The 16,733-nt window shown below is 53.0% G+C and overlaps 1 protein-coding gene across 7 annotated transcripts in view; it reads left to right on the forward strand.

Annotated features, from left to right (window-relative positions):
- CAMTA1 (calmodulin binding transcription activator 1) overlaps positions 1–16,733 on the forward strand; it is a gene marked incomplete at both ends in the record, with an annotated part of 865,599 nt that overhangs the window by 566,553 nt on the left and 282,313 nt on the right. The window lies entirely within an intron of this gene.

Consider the following 16,733-nt stretch of genomic DNA (forward strand, 5'->3'; position numbering starts at 1 on the left):
GGCCCAGACCGTGTGGCTAGCAAGGGCCAGGCACTTTATGTGTAAGACTAGAGGATCATCGGTCAGAGCCCAGCTTCAGCAGCCTAGCAAGACCCTGTTTCCAAAAGTAAAAATTAAAAATGGTTGGGGGTAGCGCTCAGAGGAAGGATGCCCGTAGGTTCAGTTCACAGTACTACAGAATAATTGTGTGTGTGTGTGTGTGTGTGTGTGTGTGTGTGTGTGTGTGTGTGTGTGTTGGCCAAGCCCTCCCTATGTGCAGCGGCTGGCAGCAGCCGAGCTCTCCAGCCCCCCGACTCTGCCTTTCCCAGAATGCCTGCGGGTGGGCTCAGAGCATAGCCTTTGAGTCTGGCCTCGTTCACAGAGTGCGGCTTTGCAGTCCACGCGCACGGATGCGTGCATCGGTGGTTCACGGGCACTTGGAACTCCTGCAGGCTGTTTCAGTTGGTTCTTCTTTTTGCTGGAGAGTGCTCTCTGGACATTTTATGAAAGGCTGCATAATATCCATTTATGATATGCAGCAATCTGTCTAACCATTTGCTGCTTGAAGGACATCTGGGCTGTTTCCAGTTTGGGGCTATTGTAAGTAGAGGATGATAAACATTTACATACAGGTTTTCGTGTAACCATACATTTCTATCTCTTGAGTAAATACCCAGGAGTAAAATTCCTAGGTCGTATGGCAAATGCATTGAACTTTATGGAAAATGGACAAACTGTGTCCCAGAAAGACCACCCCATTACGCATGCCCACCAGAAATATACAAGGGTTCCAGTTGTCCCATGTACTTGCCAGGAATTAGGATTGTCATTGTGAAGGCTCTTTAAATAGGTGCGGGGTCATATTCACAGAGACTTTAATTTGCATTTCCCTAATGACCGGTGTTTCTCAAGTGTCTGCTTACGTACCATTTGCCTATCCACTTTGAGGGAGTTATGTCCAAATTCTCATGGCACATTTTCATGAGATAGTTTTCTTCTTCTAGATTTTAAGAGTTCTTTATATATCTTAGATGAAGGTCATTTATTTATTTACTTATTTAGGTGCTGGGGATTGAACCCAGGGGCATTCTACCTCAGAACTATACCCCCAGCCCTATTTTTTATTCTTTATCTTGCAACAGGCTCTCACCAAATTGTGGAGGGCCTCACTAAAGTAGCCGAGGCTGGCCACGAACACGGATCCTCCTGTCTCAGCCTCCCAAGTACTGGGATTATAAGCGTGCGCCATCACGCCCGGCAAGGTTCTTTACTATGGTATGTGTGTGATTTACAAGCATTCTCCCCCAATCTGGAGCTTACCCTCTTGCCCTCATTTTATTCTTGTAACAAATGTTTTCAAAGGATACGTGTTCTTAATTTTGAGCAAGTCAGATTCACCAATGTGCCCTTTGAGTCACACTCTCAGCGTTGTGCGTATCTAAGCGGTCTGTGCCTAACTCAAGATCACAAAGCTCTTCTGTTTCTGTTTTTGCATTTTTCATTACGTCTACCCGATCGGTCTTGCGTTACTATTTGCATATGGCGTGAGGTATGGATTGAGGGGTTCTTAGACACGTGGCTATCCTATTTTTCTGTCGCTATTTATTGAAATGACCCTGCTTCCTCCACTGAATTGCCTTTGCATGCCTTTTGAAGACCAATGGACCGCAGAGGTGGGATTCTATTTCTGGACTGTATCTTACTGACATCCGACCCTTTGCCAGTCCCGCGCTGTGTTGATTACTGCAGCTTTCTAGTGAGTCTTGAAAATCTGGCAGTCCGTCTTCCAGCTTCGTTCTTTTTCAAAATTGTTTTGGCCTTTCCAGCTCCTTTGCCTTCCCATACAAACTTTGAAATTAGTTTGTTGATTTCTAAAAATAAAGAAAGTCCTGCTGGGATTTTAATTGGAACTGCGTCGACTCTGTAGGCCATTCTGGGGAGCCCTAACATCTTATCCCGCCTTCCGAGGCATCAACGTGGCATGTACGTCTCTCCGTTTATTTTGATCTCTTCCCTCAATACTTTGTAGTTTTTAGCACAAAGATCTCACACGTATTTTGTTAAATATATTTTGACCTTTTGCGTATTTTTGTTGCTATTGCAAATGATACTAGGGATTTTTTAAATTTCCAATTGTATACTGCTGTTATATAGAAATGCAATTGATTTTTGCAGTTGTTGTTATTGACCTGAGTTTGGTCTTTTGCTGCCACAGCCCTCCTGCCCCCACCGCCGCCTCCCAGGCTGTGTCCTCGGCCACAGGAGCGAGGTCTGGGAACTGGGTTACTGGGCTATGGCCCCTGCACCGGCTCTGAGTCATCCAGGAAGAGTGAGTCACCACCTTCCCCTCTCTCTCTCTCTCTCTCTCTCTCTCTCTCTCTCTCTCTCTCTCTCTCTCTGTAGTTTTCCTCTCTTTAGATTAAGGACAAAGCCTCCTGCTTTCCTACTGCTCCCAGGGATACTAAGGATGGTGACTAAAGAATAGTTTGACGTGTTTGAGAGCAGCGTGGCTTTCCCCTTGTGCAGATGCTATTGTGGTCGGCTCCTTGGGACAGCGGATGCAGGTGGGTGGACGGGGTGGATGAATCAGGCAGCAGCTGCTCAGGCCTCACAGGGCCCAGGGCTCCCCACCACCCTCGGAACCTCGGCAGACCCCGGCTTCCCTGGGGGGCCTGCCCACCCCTTCCAGGGCACCTTCTCCCTCACCTTTCTCTCCTACCTGCCTGGGGGCAGCTCCAGCCTTCCCTCCGCTCCCGCTGTCCCACCTCTTGGCATCTGTCTGTCTCCTTTGACCATGGCGGAGGCTCTCTGTCTTATAGGGGCCGGCTGTCTGTCCAGTCCCTGACGCTGGGGGCGTGAGGAAGGCTCTACTCATCCTTATGGCCTGTCCCTGTGAGTCCCTGATGGGACTCATAAAATAAATAAATAAATATTTATTTATTTTTGTGTGTGGTACTGGGGATCGGACCCAGGAGCATTCTACCTCTGATCCATACCCCCAGCCCTACTTTTTATTCTTTAGTTTGAAACAGGGTCTCACTGAGCTGCAAAGGGCCTCACCAAGTAGTTTAAGCTGTCTGCGAACCTGCGATCCTCCTGTCTCAGCCTCCCAGATGCTGGGATTACGGGTGTGCACCGCCACGCCGGCCTCAGTATTAATCTTAGTTTCAACATCTACTCGCTTCATGTCCGATGACGGCCCGTGGCCAGTGGCACCATCCCCCGCTGCCTTCCAAGCCCACTTTCAGACTCACCCCAAGGCCTCCCCTACCCCTTCCCCCACTCTGTAGGATGCTACCTGGCTGGACCCTGGCTTTCAATGTCCCTTGGCATGGGTGACCCTCGGAGTCCCCAAGAAGATGCCAACAGCCGGGGCAGGGGTTTCCTTTGGTTGGTTTGCCGTGTTTCAGTTAGTACAACACAGAAGCCCAGAGCTCTGGATGGTGGGGTCGTATTCTCTGCGTTGTCCAGTTGGCGGGGGTCTCATCACCCCAGGACTTCAGAGTCTCCATCCTTAGCCTTGGCCGGAGGCCCTGGCTTTGGCTCCCTGGGGGAATCTTCCTGGGGTCCCCACAGGAAGCCAAGCTCTGAGACCCTGCCTCCAGGGAAGGAGGACTGCGCCTGCCTTCCCTTGGAGAAGCCACAGAACAATTTACAACCCATTTTGAGAAAGTCTCTGCAGAACAAGGAAATTGATATAAGCAATTGTGTGTCTCTAATAGAACTAATCTGGAGTGTGAGGCCTCCCTAGTTAACGATCAGCATAAAATAAAGGTCTTTTTAGTAGAACAGTAAGTTACCCATTACTTTTACAGTTGAGCTGAAGTGAAAATATCGCAGAAATGGGGGGCAATAAGCCTTATACCCCGGTTCCCTGGGCTGGCCGCAGGTGCAGCTGGTGGCTGGAGGCTGGTCTCTGGGGGCTGCGGAGTCCTGGGCCCTCCTCCCTCTCACTAGGACGTGTCTGCATCAGAGAGCAACCTTTTCTGACTCCACGGAGTCCCAGACTTGGGGGCCACGAGGCAGGTCTCAAAGCTTTAGGGTCTCACAATAAGCTTTGACCTTGAACACGTGAGTTACTTTTGCCTGGCCTCAGTTTCCTAGTCTGTAAGTGGGGATGATCCCACCCTGGGAGATAGGAGGCTCCCGTGAACTTTGAGCTCATTACTAGCCCAGCGCCTCACTGTTGAAGGAGAAACCAGGGGCTGGCTGGGGCCAGGGGGAGAATCTTTCTATGCACCACTGGGGATGGGGGCTTTGTGCTGTGGTGGGGTCCAGGGCCCCCTGCGGAAATGCCGAGGCAGATTCGGGGTCCGATGTGGACAGGACAGAGGTTAAACTGTAAGGAAGAGGGCGCCCCCTAACGGCGGATCCGGGCTCCTGCAGCTGCATGGGCTCCTGGTGGCGGCTCCTCCCGGGCTCAGGGAGTCTCCAGCTCCCTCTCCATTGGACCCAGCGAATGGGAAGGAGGGGAGCTGCGCTGTCGTCATGTGCCCACGTGTGCGCATGCGTTATGTGCCCACGTGTGCGCATGCGTTTTGTAGGAACGCACGCACTCTGGGCTTGGGTACCAAGGGCACGCATCTAGAATCTCCCGGGCTCCTGGGCAGTGGCTCTGCCCCGAAGTGGTCATGTCCTCACAGTGCCCATCACTGCCACCCTAGCAGGAGATCCGGTGATGTCGGCTCCTCAAAAAGCCTCGCCGAGCTTCTGCCCGTTTTATTTCCGAGTTGCCTTGTGTAGACACTCTGAGGCCTTATCGACTCCGTGTCTCAGTCCCCAACCAGCTGTCCCCAGGCTTTGGGGCACTTTAAGCCAACCTCCTGGCCCAGTGGGCAGGCGTTTTGCCTGCTACTAGATAGTATTATGTGGTTGCTAAACTCTGTTTGATTAACCCAAGACAAATCAGCTGAATAAGCCCCTCTGATATGGATTTTGGAGACATCACCACTGCATCCCATGCACAGGTCTTCAGTGGGACCCCTACCTAATAATTACCTGGAGCACCTACAGCTGGGCTTCTGGGGACTGTGATGGGGGGGGGGTCTTGACTGCAGGAAGAGGTCACAGATCTCATCAGAGCCTGGACCTTTGGCAGCAGCTGGGTCGGGGTCACAGGCCTGTCTTGGGAACATGTGGGCCAGCATCTGCAGTGCATACAGTGCATAGAAAGGCTGGTAGGATTGCTCCATGCCCACCCTTCAGCTTAAATTCCTAGGGTTTTCAGGAGAATTTCCCATGAGCCAGGCACAATGGTAGTAATCCCAGTCCTCAGGAGGCTGGTAAAGGGGGATCATAGATTTGAGGTCAGCCTCAGCAACTTAGCAAGACCCTGTTTCAATTAAAAGGGCTGGGGGTACGCTGGGCGTGGTGGCACACCCTTGTAATCCCCGCACTTGGGAGGCAGAGACAGGAGGATCGCGCAGGTTCAAAGTCAGCCTCACTGGCTTAAGAGACCCTGTTTCCAAATAAAAATATAAAATAGGTCTGGGAGTGCAGCCTGGAGTTAGAAGGTTTCCATCCCCAGTGCCACCAAAAAAGGGGGGGTCTGGGAGTGTAGTTTAGAGGTAGAATACCCCTGGGTTCAGTCCCCATTATCAAAAGAAGAAGGTAAAGATGGAGGAGGAGGAGGAGGAGGAGGAGGAGGAGGAGGAGGAGGAGGAGGAGGAGGAAAAAGAGAAAAGAGAAAGAAGAGGAGAAAGGAGGAGGAAGAAAAGGAGGAAGAGAAGAATCCTGCATGGACTCTGCTTCCCATGCCCAACTACAAGGGTGCGGGTGTTGGTGATGCCCCCAAGGCAGTGTCTGGAGCCCTCCGGCCTTAAGAATACACGTCTGCCTTTGGCTCCTGCCGAGGCATCGCGTCTCCATCTGCCACCGTGCGGCTACCTCTGCCTTCACTTGTGGAGGAGCCAGGAGTTCTGGACAAGCACTGATGTGGGCAGAGAGCGGCCTGGAGGGAGAAAGGTCAGAAGCCTGGACCCCAGGCTGCAGAGCTTGGCCATCCTGGGTGACTCTGGGGACCTGCAGTGTCCACCCTGCCTGCCGCATCCAGGAGGCCATCTATGGGGCAGAGCCTGCGCTGGTCCTGGGCCCATCCGGGGTCCTAGCTAAACCAGGTGGTTGCAGGTTGCTAAGAGAAATTATGGATGAGGGCCCTGCCCTGGACTGGGAGAGGAGGAATGCCGTGATCCTGAGAACAGGGACTGAGCGGGTTCCCTCGAGGGGAAGGTTGAATGTGGGGACCTCATCAGCCAGAGCCACCCCGCACAGGCTCCCAAGGGTCTGTCAGGCCATAGCTGGCATCTTCTGACTGTCACCGGTGCCACTTTCTGTGGTCAGCGCTTTCCACATGACTGAGCAGGGCCCTCCTAGCCACTGTGTGGGGCAAGGTGATGCTCATGGCTGCTGGAAGGACAGCTCCCTGCCCAGGGTCCTACACTAGCACCGGCAGAAGTTCGTTATGTCTAAGACAAGAGGCTAGGATGCCTCATTGAGCCTTAAAATGCAAAATGAGTTTTTCTTCCCAGAGAGAAGACACCCAACTTGGGTGTCTCTTGGAGACAAGTTCTCTTGGTCTCAGACAAATCATGGCACAGAGTTTTGAGCTCAAAGAACCCGCCTTGTCAATCTGGGGGCCGAGGCCTGGGCCTGGCCTGGATTCACCGGCCAGGTGAGCCACTGAGCCAGAGCACGCTGCTGTCCCAAATCTGTGAGCGCTCAGCCACTGCCTCGGGACAGGAGCCTTGGAGGGGACAAAGTGCGGAGCTCCATGGTTCCAAGAGCCGCGGTGGAGCCTTTTTCTCGGGAGCCCTCCCCCTTTGTATGTGTTACAAAGGGTTTGTGGCAAAGGGAACAGCTGACAGGTCGACTGCTGTGTGAGGCCAGACTGAAAAAGAGGAATTGGGAGCTTTGGGGACAAGAGACAGGCAGCAAGGGAAGAACTGCACGTTCTGGGAAAACCTCGGACCAGTGGGCCGGGGCCGGGAGCTGCTGAGCGAGGCTCCCAGCTCGAGCCTCTGGACGGCCAGGATCCTGGCTGCCTGTGTACAGGAACCCACGTGGAGGGTGCAGAGTGGCCCTCGGAGCCTGCCTCAAGGTGCTGTGTGTGAACAGGCTAGCCCATAATCCCTGACTCAGCAACATCTGCAAAAGTCAAAAAGAAAAAGAAGCCAGGCGTGGTGGCGCACACTTGCAATCCCAACATTCGGGAGGTTGAGATAGGAGGATCCAGGTTCGAGGACAGCCTCAGCTACTTATTGAGGCCCTTTGCAACTCACTGAGACCCTGTTTCAGAATAAAGAATAATAGGCCAGGGGTGGTGGCGCACGCTTGTAATCCCCGAGCTTGGGAGGTGGAGACAGGAGGATTGAGAGCCCCTGTTTCCAAATAAAAATATAAAATAGGTCTGGGAGTGTAGCCTGGAGGTAGAAGGGTTTCCAGGAACCCCAGTACCACCAAATAAATAAATAAATAAGAGTAAAATAAAGACTAAAAAATAGGGCTGGGGTATACTTTAGAAGTAGAATGCCCCTGGGTTCCATCCACAGTACCTCAAAAAAAAAAAAAAAGAAAAAAAAACAAACAGGATAACCTCTCATCCAAAGAGAGGGGGGAAGTCCTGAATATTCACAACCAGAAACCATGGCCTACAGATCGGGTTCATCTCGGCTTGGGCTACAGAACTCCTAATCTGAGAGTCCTTGATTGTGGGCCATTCAAAGACATGTCTGAAATTATCATGGCAGCCATAAACACAGAGCCCCGAGGGCGACGGGCTCCCTAATGTCGCCAGCACGCTGGTACCTCGTGAAGCCCCGGGCGGCTGGACCGGAGCTCTGCTGGGAGGCTTTTTCTAGCTACGTCACCTACTCAATCTGAAGGAGAATTTCTCTGGCATCCTGGGATATAGTGCTGGACCCCTGACGTGCGCCTCGGGTGGGCACACGCGCACACGTGTACTGTGTGCATTTGCAGGCATGCACACACAGGAGCACTTCACTATCTTTTTGGAGACGTGAGTAGATTCTATGATGTGTTTTATTTCACCAACGCCCCCCCCCACACATCCTGCCTTCATTCTGAAACAAATTCATGCTCAGTCTCCTGAAAATGCACACACATAATCTCAGCCCGCTCAGCCCAGGCGTCAGCAGGGGTCGGCCAAAGCAGGCCTGTCCCTGAGCCTCTGGCTGGTGGAAAGCAGTCAGACTGCTGGGGTGCAAATCCCCAGGCGGGTGGAGGCCCTGGGCCCTGGGCTCCGGTGCTGACATCATCCTGGCCTCCAGCTGGCGGACTCTCAGGTTCACTCTGCAAGTTCTCTGGGGGCCTGTGATTTTCAGCAGGCCCTGGGAGCACTTGCAGAGGGAGTCTTCCTGAGTGACTCTCAGCTGTCGACCTGGGAAAGCTCACGTGCGTCTCCTCTCGATTCCCAGCGTCCTTGGGCCCCTTCGATTGTGAGTGGGCCCCCCACGTGCTCAACACGTATTGGTCGGATGTTGTGGGCGGAGGGCGTGCGGTAGCGTGGCTAAGCGTGGGGGGCTGGACAAAGGCCTGGGCATCTCTGGGCCTCAGTTTCCCCATCTGTGGATTGGAGCAACAGCAGCCGCCCCTCTTGGCCGCTGTGAGGGTTAGTTGGTGTGAAGCGTGGGGATGGGGCCTGGCCTTACAGTTCATTGCTTACTACCACCCTGTCCACAGTGCCAGGTGGGGTCTTCGGGCAGAGGCTAGGACGTGGAGGGCCAGAAGGGGAGGGAGCCATTCTCCAGGGTCAGGAGAAGCCCCCTGGCTCAGCACCCACGGCAGGCAGCTCTCACACAGATCAGGCGGGTGCTCTGTTAATGCCACACGGCTGGGTGGAGGATAAGCCCTCAGGCCTTTAGGACCTTCCAACGCCACCCTAAAGGTCCTTGGGGAGGGGTGCCACGCATCAGAAACCAGGAGGGCAGAAAAGCGCATAAACCAGGAACCCAGGCAGCGAGCCCCTGAGGATGGAGGAGCGTGGCCCGCACTGACGGAGCCCGCTGTGCCCAAGCTGGCGCGGGGACACGCACTCGGCGGTGGGCCTGTTCTCAAGTGCACAGTTTCATAGGTAGGAGCGGAAGTTATTGGGGTTGCCAACTAGGCCTGGGGGACAGATGGAAAGGAAGTGGCTACAGGACCAGGTGTGTCCCCTGGAGGAGGCAGTGGCTCTGGCCTCTAAAGGAGGCAGAGGACATGCCAGGCTGGGGGCCCACTGCAGGCAAGAGGCAGTGGACAGCAGACAGCTGGACCCCAGCACTCTGCTGTCGGGTATGGCAGTGCAGCAGGGTAGAAGGTGCTCTGGTGAAGATAAGTCTTTTTTTTTTTTTCTTGCTGTACCGGGGATGGAACCCAGGGGCATTCTACCTCCGAGCTACACCCCCAGCCCTATTTTTTATTCTTTATTTTGAAACAGGGTCTCACTGAGTTGCAAAGGACCTCATTAAGTAGCTGAGGCTGGCTGCGAACCACAATCCTGTGTAGGCCTCCCGAATGCTGGGATTACAAGTGTGTGCCACCACGCCTGGCTAAGATAAGTCTTTTAAAAGATGGGCTAAAAATATGCCCAAGAACTTTAGTAGTCCTCTTTTACAAGTAAAGAAAGATGGTTCAGAGAGGTTAATCCCAAGACCCGGCTCACAACCACCAGGAAAGACTGTTAACACGGCCTGTCTGATCCTGGGCCCTCTTTGGAGCACAGAGCTTCCTGGACCCCCCACGTCTCCCCACAATGGCCCAGCCCACCCTGAGCCCCACACCTGCAGGCTCCAAGCTGAGGACAGACTTCCCTTTGACTCTTGGAAGTCGAAGTGAGTGGCCTTGGGAAACCCGTGACAGATTCGTGTCCAGAACCACAAGAGCCCCTTCCACGGGTCAACCCCCCACAAGACTCGATCAAGCACACAGATGAATAGAAATGCAGGTCTAAGTGTTTTGAAAATATGTTCCCTATTATTTTTGACCAGGAGCCATTACTCCCAAGGAGGTTTATGAAGACCAAGTGTGGGTTAGGAGGAGTCTCGGGGAGAAAGAGCCCGCGGGAGGCAGCTCTCTCAGCCCGGCGGGGCAGCGGCCAGGGCTGCCTAGCGCTCTAGGGAACACCTGCTGGATACACCCAGGCAGCTAAGAGACTGAAGACAACCCGCCAGCAGCCCTGCGGTACCTTAGCGATCCCTCCCGTTCTACCTAGGCAGTACGCCGCTTCAGTTGAGTTTTATATCCTTGCCAATTAACATGGCCAGGCTGTTGACTCTTCTTGGCCTCGGTTTCCTTGTTGGAGAAATGGTCCGCCACTCTCCTTGCCTGTCCCACGGGCCTCTCCTGGGAAAAGAGGGCATCGCGTGGCCACACACGCAGGGCTGCGGTGCTGCTCAGATCTCACGCTCCCAATTTATTCCTTCATTCATGAGAGGAATAAATGGACCACCTGTCAACCGGTACAGGAAAGAGCTCCTAAGACAAACGGTGCAGGGGAGGGGCTAAGGGGAAGGGGATCCGCTCTTTGCACCTTTAGCAATCAGGCGAACCCCTATTTGTGCTTTAAGACCTGCCGGGTGATCACCTCCTCCTGCGGCTCTGGGGGCGCTGTGGGCTGTCTGGTGGCACTCGCTGCCCCCTCCCAGCTCCATGCCGCGCCCTTCGGTGGTGAGCTCCGCACGCACCGTGATGGAGACGGGATGAGCGTCTCAGTTGTGGCCACTGTCTTTGGGGGACCCTGTTCTGCAGCCATGGTCCCCCAGGCACAGGCAGCTTCTTTTCTCCGGTATCAATAAGAAACATTTAGAAATCATTTATCATATCAGCAGGAATAGACACTTTAAAAAGCCACTAGATTAAAAGGCCCCGCCCCCACCTCATCTCCCTGCTCTGCAAATTAAACCGCTTCGATTTTTCTTGCTCCCTGCCAGATCTCGGGAGCGTCATTTTGCACGGCGTGTCACGGGGAGGGGTCTTCCACGCTGCCGTCCTTCCATGGCGGAGCCGGGAGGACGAAGAGGGGCGGAGGCGGCCCTAGGGGCTCCGCGCTGTGGCTCGTGGCTCCCTGGCTGCACGGAAGCACCTGGTGGCTGAACCTTGGTCTGGAACAGAGCCTGAGGGTGCCGCCAACGGGGAGGGTGACAGAACAGACCTGCTACTGGTGCTGATTCCCAGCGGGTGAGATCCTCTGCTGCCTTCCCTGGAGTCTCCAATGGCCCAGGGGAAAGGAGGTGGCTAGAGAGGCATGCCCCAAAGGCGCCATGCTGCAGCTCAGTGAGGCAAGAGTGGTCCAGGCCAAGTTCAGTGCCTTCCTGCCTGATAAGCCCTTCCTGACGTGAAGGGGGTTGCCTAGGTGGGGGCCTGAGTGGAGGGGGCTCCAGGAGAGCTCAGGGAATGGCATCTGTGCCCGGGGACCTTACAGCGTGGCCCGCCGACTCGTCCCCGGGGAAGCAGTAAACTCCATCGGCTCATCCCACCCGCATTTGCAGGCTCTCACGGCGTCCACAGGCACAAGGCTGTGATCAGGGGTGGCCCTTTGCAGCTGCCTAACTCGGACTTCCCGGGAGGCTCTCAGAAGAGACTCCTGGAAGGCAGCACAAATGCTCCCGGTGGGCTTTGGAGAGAGGAGGGCAGCTCATCTCTGACAGTGCGACCTGCGGGATAGCCACTGAGCCCACAAAGATGGCCACGGCCTGAGTTTTCATTCCTTCGCCATGCAGGTACCGACCAAGCACCTGCTCTCAGCCGGGCACCATGCCAGGCACTGAGAAGGAAGTCTGCCATGCCCGAAGCACCTCACAGCCTCAAGAAGTGGGGTGAGCTGGAGTGGAGACCTCCCTCCTCCCACCACCCCAGCCCCCACTATCCCTAAGCACCCATAAAAGGTAGGGCCACCTGCCGCAGACCTTGCTCATTAGCTGCATACCCAGGCGCCTCGGGAGCAGCTTTAAGGAACTGGCCGCTTGGCAGGAGGTGGCTTGGACTCATGTCCGGCTGCTGATGTAGGACCAGAAGCAGTGACCAACTCCCCAAACTGCCGACCTGGGGGTTTTCCACCCATTATCTGCTAAATCACCACATCGATTCGATTGATACTATTTGTTAGATAACGCAGAGGGCCCTGGACAGGGCTGAGCAGGGCCTGATTTACATGGAGATCGTTTAAAAGATTAAGTTTAGTGAGAGCTTTTGAGGTTTGGTGAATTCATAATTAATCAGCTGGGCTCCAAGCTCCTCCAACGAGGGGTTGGTGGCAGCTCTACGAAAAAGCAGGGGTGGGTTGGGTAAAGTAGGGGAAGACCTCCCTCGCCGTGTGTGGGGAGGACAGAGCCTGGACTGGAGGAGTGGGCGTTCTGGACTATTTTTGTGCTTAGTTTGGTATACGTGTCGCATGTAATTTATAAATAAGGGCTTTCGTAGAATTGCAAAATCAGACTTAAAAAGACCTGAGTGTGACCCTCCTGGGAGGCAGAGTGAGATTAAATCTGGTCCTTAAATGTGGCCTGTGTTTTTCGTGATTTATCAGGGCCCCGGGGAAGGCCTTTTGGCTCCGCGGCGGCGTTTAGTGTCGTGTTTCCCTTACTCGACATTCTCAGGTGTCATCCGCTCTTAAACCGTTCTGGATGAATCTTCTAGAAGCAGAGCAGTGGCTCAGAGGTCCGAAGAGGCGGTGTGTGCATCCTCAAGGACAGCGAGGGCTCCTGCAGGCGGGGGACAGGAAGTGTCTGAGCTGAGAAGCGCTGTTTATTACAACCCTAAAAATGAGAAGATTCATACGGGGACGGCGGCGACCTTTTGGCTTCTTTTTTAGTGGCCCACAAATGTCAGCGGAGCTCCGTTCCTCCTGGTGCATTGTGAATTCCGGCACACTTAGTCACTAATCTTAGGAGATTAATGCTCAGCTATTTGGGTCTGGGGAACACCAATGTAATATTTATAAGTGGATTGCGAGCGATCCGGACTCGGTATTCCCATAGCAATGGGTTCAGAAAGACCATCCCGAACATGTGCCAGTGGCCATTCTTGCCAATGTAGCCGAGCTCCGGGAAGGTCTGCGGAGTCTAAATTGGAGTGTGAAGATTTAGTACGGGGCTACACAATAATTTGCTTTAAGCTGTATAAATAGTATTTTACTTGGCAATTCACTGAAAGGAAGTTTTGAAGGTCACATTCCCCCAACGCCGAGTGCATATGTATTTAATTTTCAATCTCTGGTCTCTGTTATAATCCTGAGTGGCTTGGCTTCAGAAATATTTTTAGCGAGGGGAAATTGAATGTCAATTTGAGAAAGCCTTCCCCTGGGATGGCCCCCTCCTGCCCTCTGCACACATGGCTCAGCCGGGAACAGAGCGATAATCCCAGCTGATCCTTCAGGGAGAGCCCGCCATTTACTCCCTTGGGCATTGCAGGTCTGCTGGGATTAGCCCTGAGGTTCCGCGAGCTCTGAGTTCCAGATCATTCTCCACCCACTTGCTTCCAGAATATGTGGCCCCAGCAGATGTGCCATCAGGAGGGAAGGTGGGGGCGGGCAGCCATTGGTGCCTGCCACACCCTGGAGAGCTGTGGGGAAGGGCAGCCCCGAGCGGGGCCCTGGTCAGGCGGTCCGGGTGGCCTGGCCAGGAGTGTTGTCTCTCACGCATTGGGCTGGATTCTGAGAGACAGGACCTCATTGGGCTGGGCTGGTACACTCCGCCAGGTAGCACAGAGCTCTGCATAGAAGAGGTCTTGCCTTGGTAGTATTAACAGGATCTTTGGGGTGGGGGCTCCAAGAGAGAGGCGGAGGCATGTTTAAGGCACACCCTACTGCCTCCAAGACTCTGCAAGGGCTGAACACAGTCAGGAGCTCGTGGCTCTCAGGACCTGCCCTGCTCAGTGCCTTGGGTGGCCCCAGGGCACACAGGGCCAAGTCCAAGCCCTGTCCCACAGGGGTCGTGGTATAGGCCCAGCCTTGCTTCCCAGCGGGGTCCCCACCACATCGTCCCATGAGTCATCCTCTGAAGCCCCCACAGGCATCCTCTGCCTCCTGCCCTGGCTTCCTCTCCACGGGGATGGCGTCCCGCTCTCTGCTGCAGCTGCAGCTGTCCCTCGAGGCCATCCTAACGGGCCTCCTTTCTCCTTGAGACTGCCCCAGTAGCAAGGGAGAAGAGTCCCTTCATCCCAGGTCCTCTTCTGCTTGCAGTTCGTTTTCGAGCCGGTTGCCTCTGTGTGTCTGATTCCTTCAGCGGGCCCCAGTGGTGCGGTGGCGGGCTTGGTGGGTGCTCATTAAATGGAATATCCTCTGCCTTCTGACAGTTACGACCAAAGTCGCCTCTGCCTGTGGTGTGTGTGCACGCAGCACAAGGCCTCGAAGGGGAAGGTTCCTCCCCGTCCTGAGATCCGCCTGAGCGCTCTCAGGTGCCACAAAAAGCTCTTCTATTTCAGACAGATTGTCAGGATCAGTACCTTGGAGCCAGGATGTCTGGGTTCCAATTTAAGCTCTACCACCTGCAGGGGTATGTCCTTGAGTAAGCCTAAAGCTCTTTGAACATCATGTTTGATAAATATGAAAATAGTTGCATGGTGATTGCGAGTAGAAATAGGAGTGTTTTATAATGCCCTTGGCACACCAGCACATTTTAAGTGCTCAACAGATGAAAATTATTAGCAAGGCGATAGTGGCGGTGGTGGTGAGATAGGGATGACGATGGTGATGGTGTTGGCGAAGGCGATACGGGGAATCGTGGTGATGAAGATAATGGCTATTATGATGGTGACGGCGGTGATGGTGGTGGTGGTGGTGAGATTGTGATGATAATGGGGTAATGGTGGTTATGACAGTGATGGCGGTGATGATGATGAGAATGGTGGTAATGAGGTAGTGAGGATGATCATGATAATGGTGGTTATGATGATGATGGCGGTGGTGGTGAGATAGAGGATGATGGGGACAGTGGTTTGGGATAATGACATGGATGATGGCAATGATGACAATGGTGGTGATAGGGATGAGGATGCTGCTGCTGATGGTAAGAGTGATACTGATGGGGATGGTTATGGTGATGATGATGTGACGCTGATTGTGATGATGGTGATGGTGATGGTGATGATAGTGATGGTGATGATGATGGCCATGGCAATGGTGATGGTGATGATGGTGATGATGATAGTGATGGAGATAGTGATGGTGATTATGGTGATGGTGATGATGATGGTGATGGTGATGATGATGGTGATGATGGTGATGGTGATGATAGTGATAGTGATGATGATGGTGATGGTGATGGTGATGATGGTGGTGATGGTGATGGTGATGATGACGGTGATGGTGATGATGATGATGATGGTGATAGTGATGATGATGGTGATGATGGTGATGGTGATGGTGGTGGTGATGATGTTCATGGTGATGATGTTGATGGTGATTCTGATGGTAAAGGTGATGGTGATGATGATGGTGATGGTGATGATGATGGCTATGGCAATGGTAATGATGGTGAGGATGGTGATGATGTTGATGGTGGTGGTGATGGTGGTAATAATCATAATGATGATGATGGTGATGGAGATAGTGATAGTGATGGTGATTATGGTGATGGTGATGATGATGGTGATGGTGATGATGGTGATGGTGATGATGACGGTGATGTGATAGTGATGGTGATGGTGATTATGGTGATAGTGATGATGATGGTGATGGTGATGGTGATGATGGTGGTGATGATGACGGTGATGATGACGGTGATGGTGATGGTGATGATGATGATGATGGTGATAGTGATGATGATGGTGATGATGGTGATGGCGGTGGTGATGATGTTCATGGTGATGATGTTGATGGTGATTCTGATGGTAAAGGTGATGGTGATGATGATGGTGATGGTGATGATGATGGCAATGATGAGGGGGATGATGGGGATGGGAATGATGGGGATGGGAATGGTAGTGATAATAATGATGGTAGTGATGATGATGATGGCAATGGTGATAATGCTGATTGTGGCGATGGTGATCATGATGATGGTGGTGGTGGTGATGGTGATGATGGTAATGATGATGCGTATGGGGATATTAGTATTTTTCTACCACTTTGAAGCTCAGCAAGGCTCCGTGCCTTCGGGTCTTCACTAGCCTCTCTGCTAGCTGATCAGTTCCAGGCTTTCTTGAGCATAGAGGCCACCCTTCCACCTCCCCTCCCATCCTGTGTGTGTTTACCCATTAGAAAGCCTGCTCTAGACACTGCAGTTTCTGCCCTGTGGGCCAGTGAGGCACTGAGTAAAATCTTTGCTAACTCCCTGCACTTGCGGGGCCCTCAGCTGCTTCCTATTAGATTCTCACGCATCCCTTTGACATATTTTTATTGTCAGGTTAGAAGAAAATATTCCACTCGTTTGCAACATTCTCATTATATTCCCTTTATAACAATTTCTAAAAGAGAATAAATATAAAATATTTCTCTGTATTGTGGCCATATTTCAGCCTGACTTTAATATGCTGCTTAGTTTTCCAACTCACAATTCTTCTAACCTTGTGATGACAGTTAAGAAATCTTCAGGCCTGGGAAAACACGGGAATCGATGAGTTAGTGGAGACGCAGGACACTTTATGGGGATTTGGGGAGAGCAGCTTTCCCCGCCTTGGGAGACAAAACCATTCCAACCATTCCTGGAGTTTCCCCAGGGCCATTTCTAAGCACGAGGAGATGTCTCCTTAGGGACCCTTCAGTTGCTGGGTCCCCTGGGAGCCAGGGCAGGAAGGGCAGGAGTGAGAATCTTTGACCATGG

Source organism: Muscardinus avellanarius, assembly GCF_963383645.1.
Source record: "Muscardinus avellanarius genome assembly, chromosome: 3".
NCBI lineage: Eukaryota > Metazoa > Chordata > Mammalia > Rodentia > Gliridae > Muscardinus > Muscardinus avellanarius.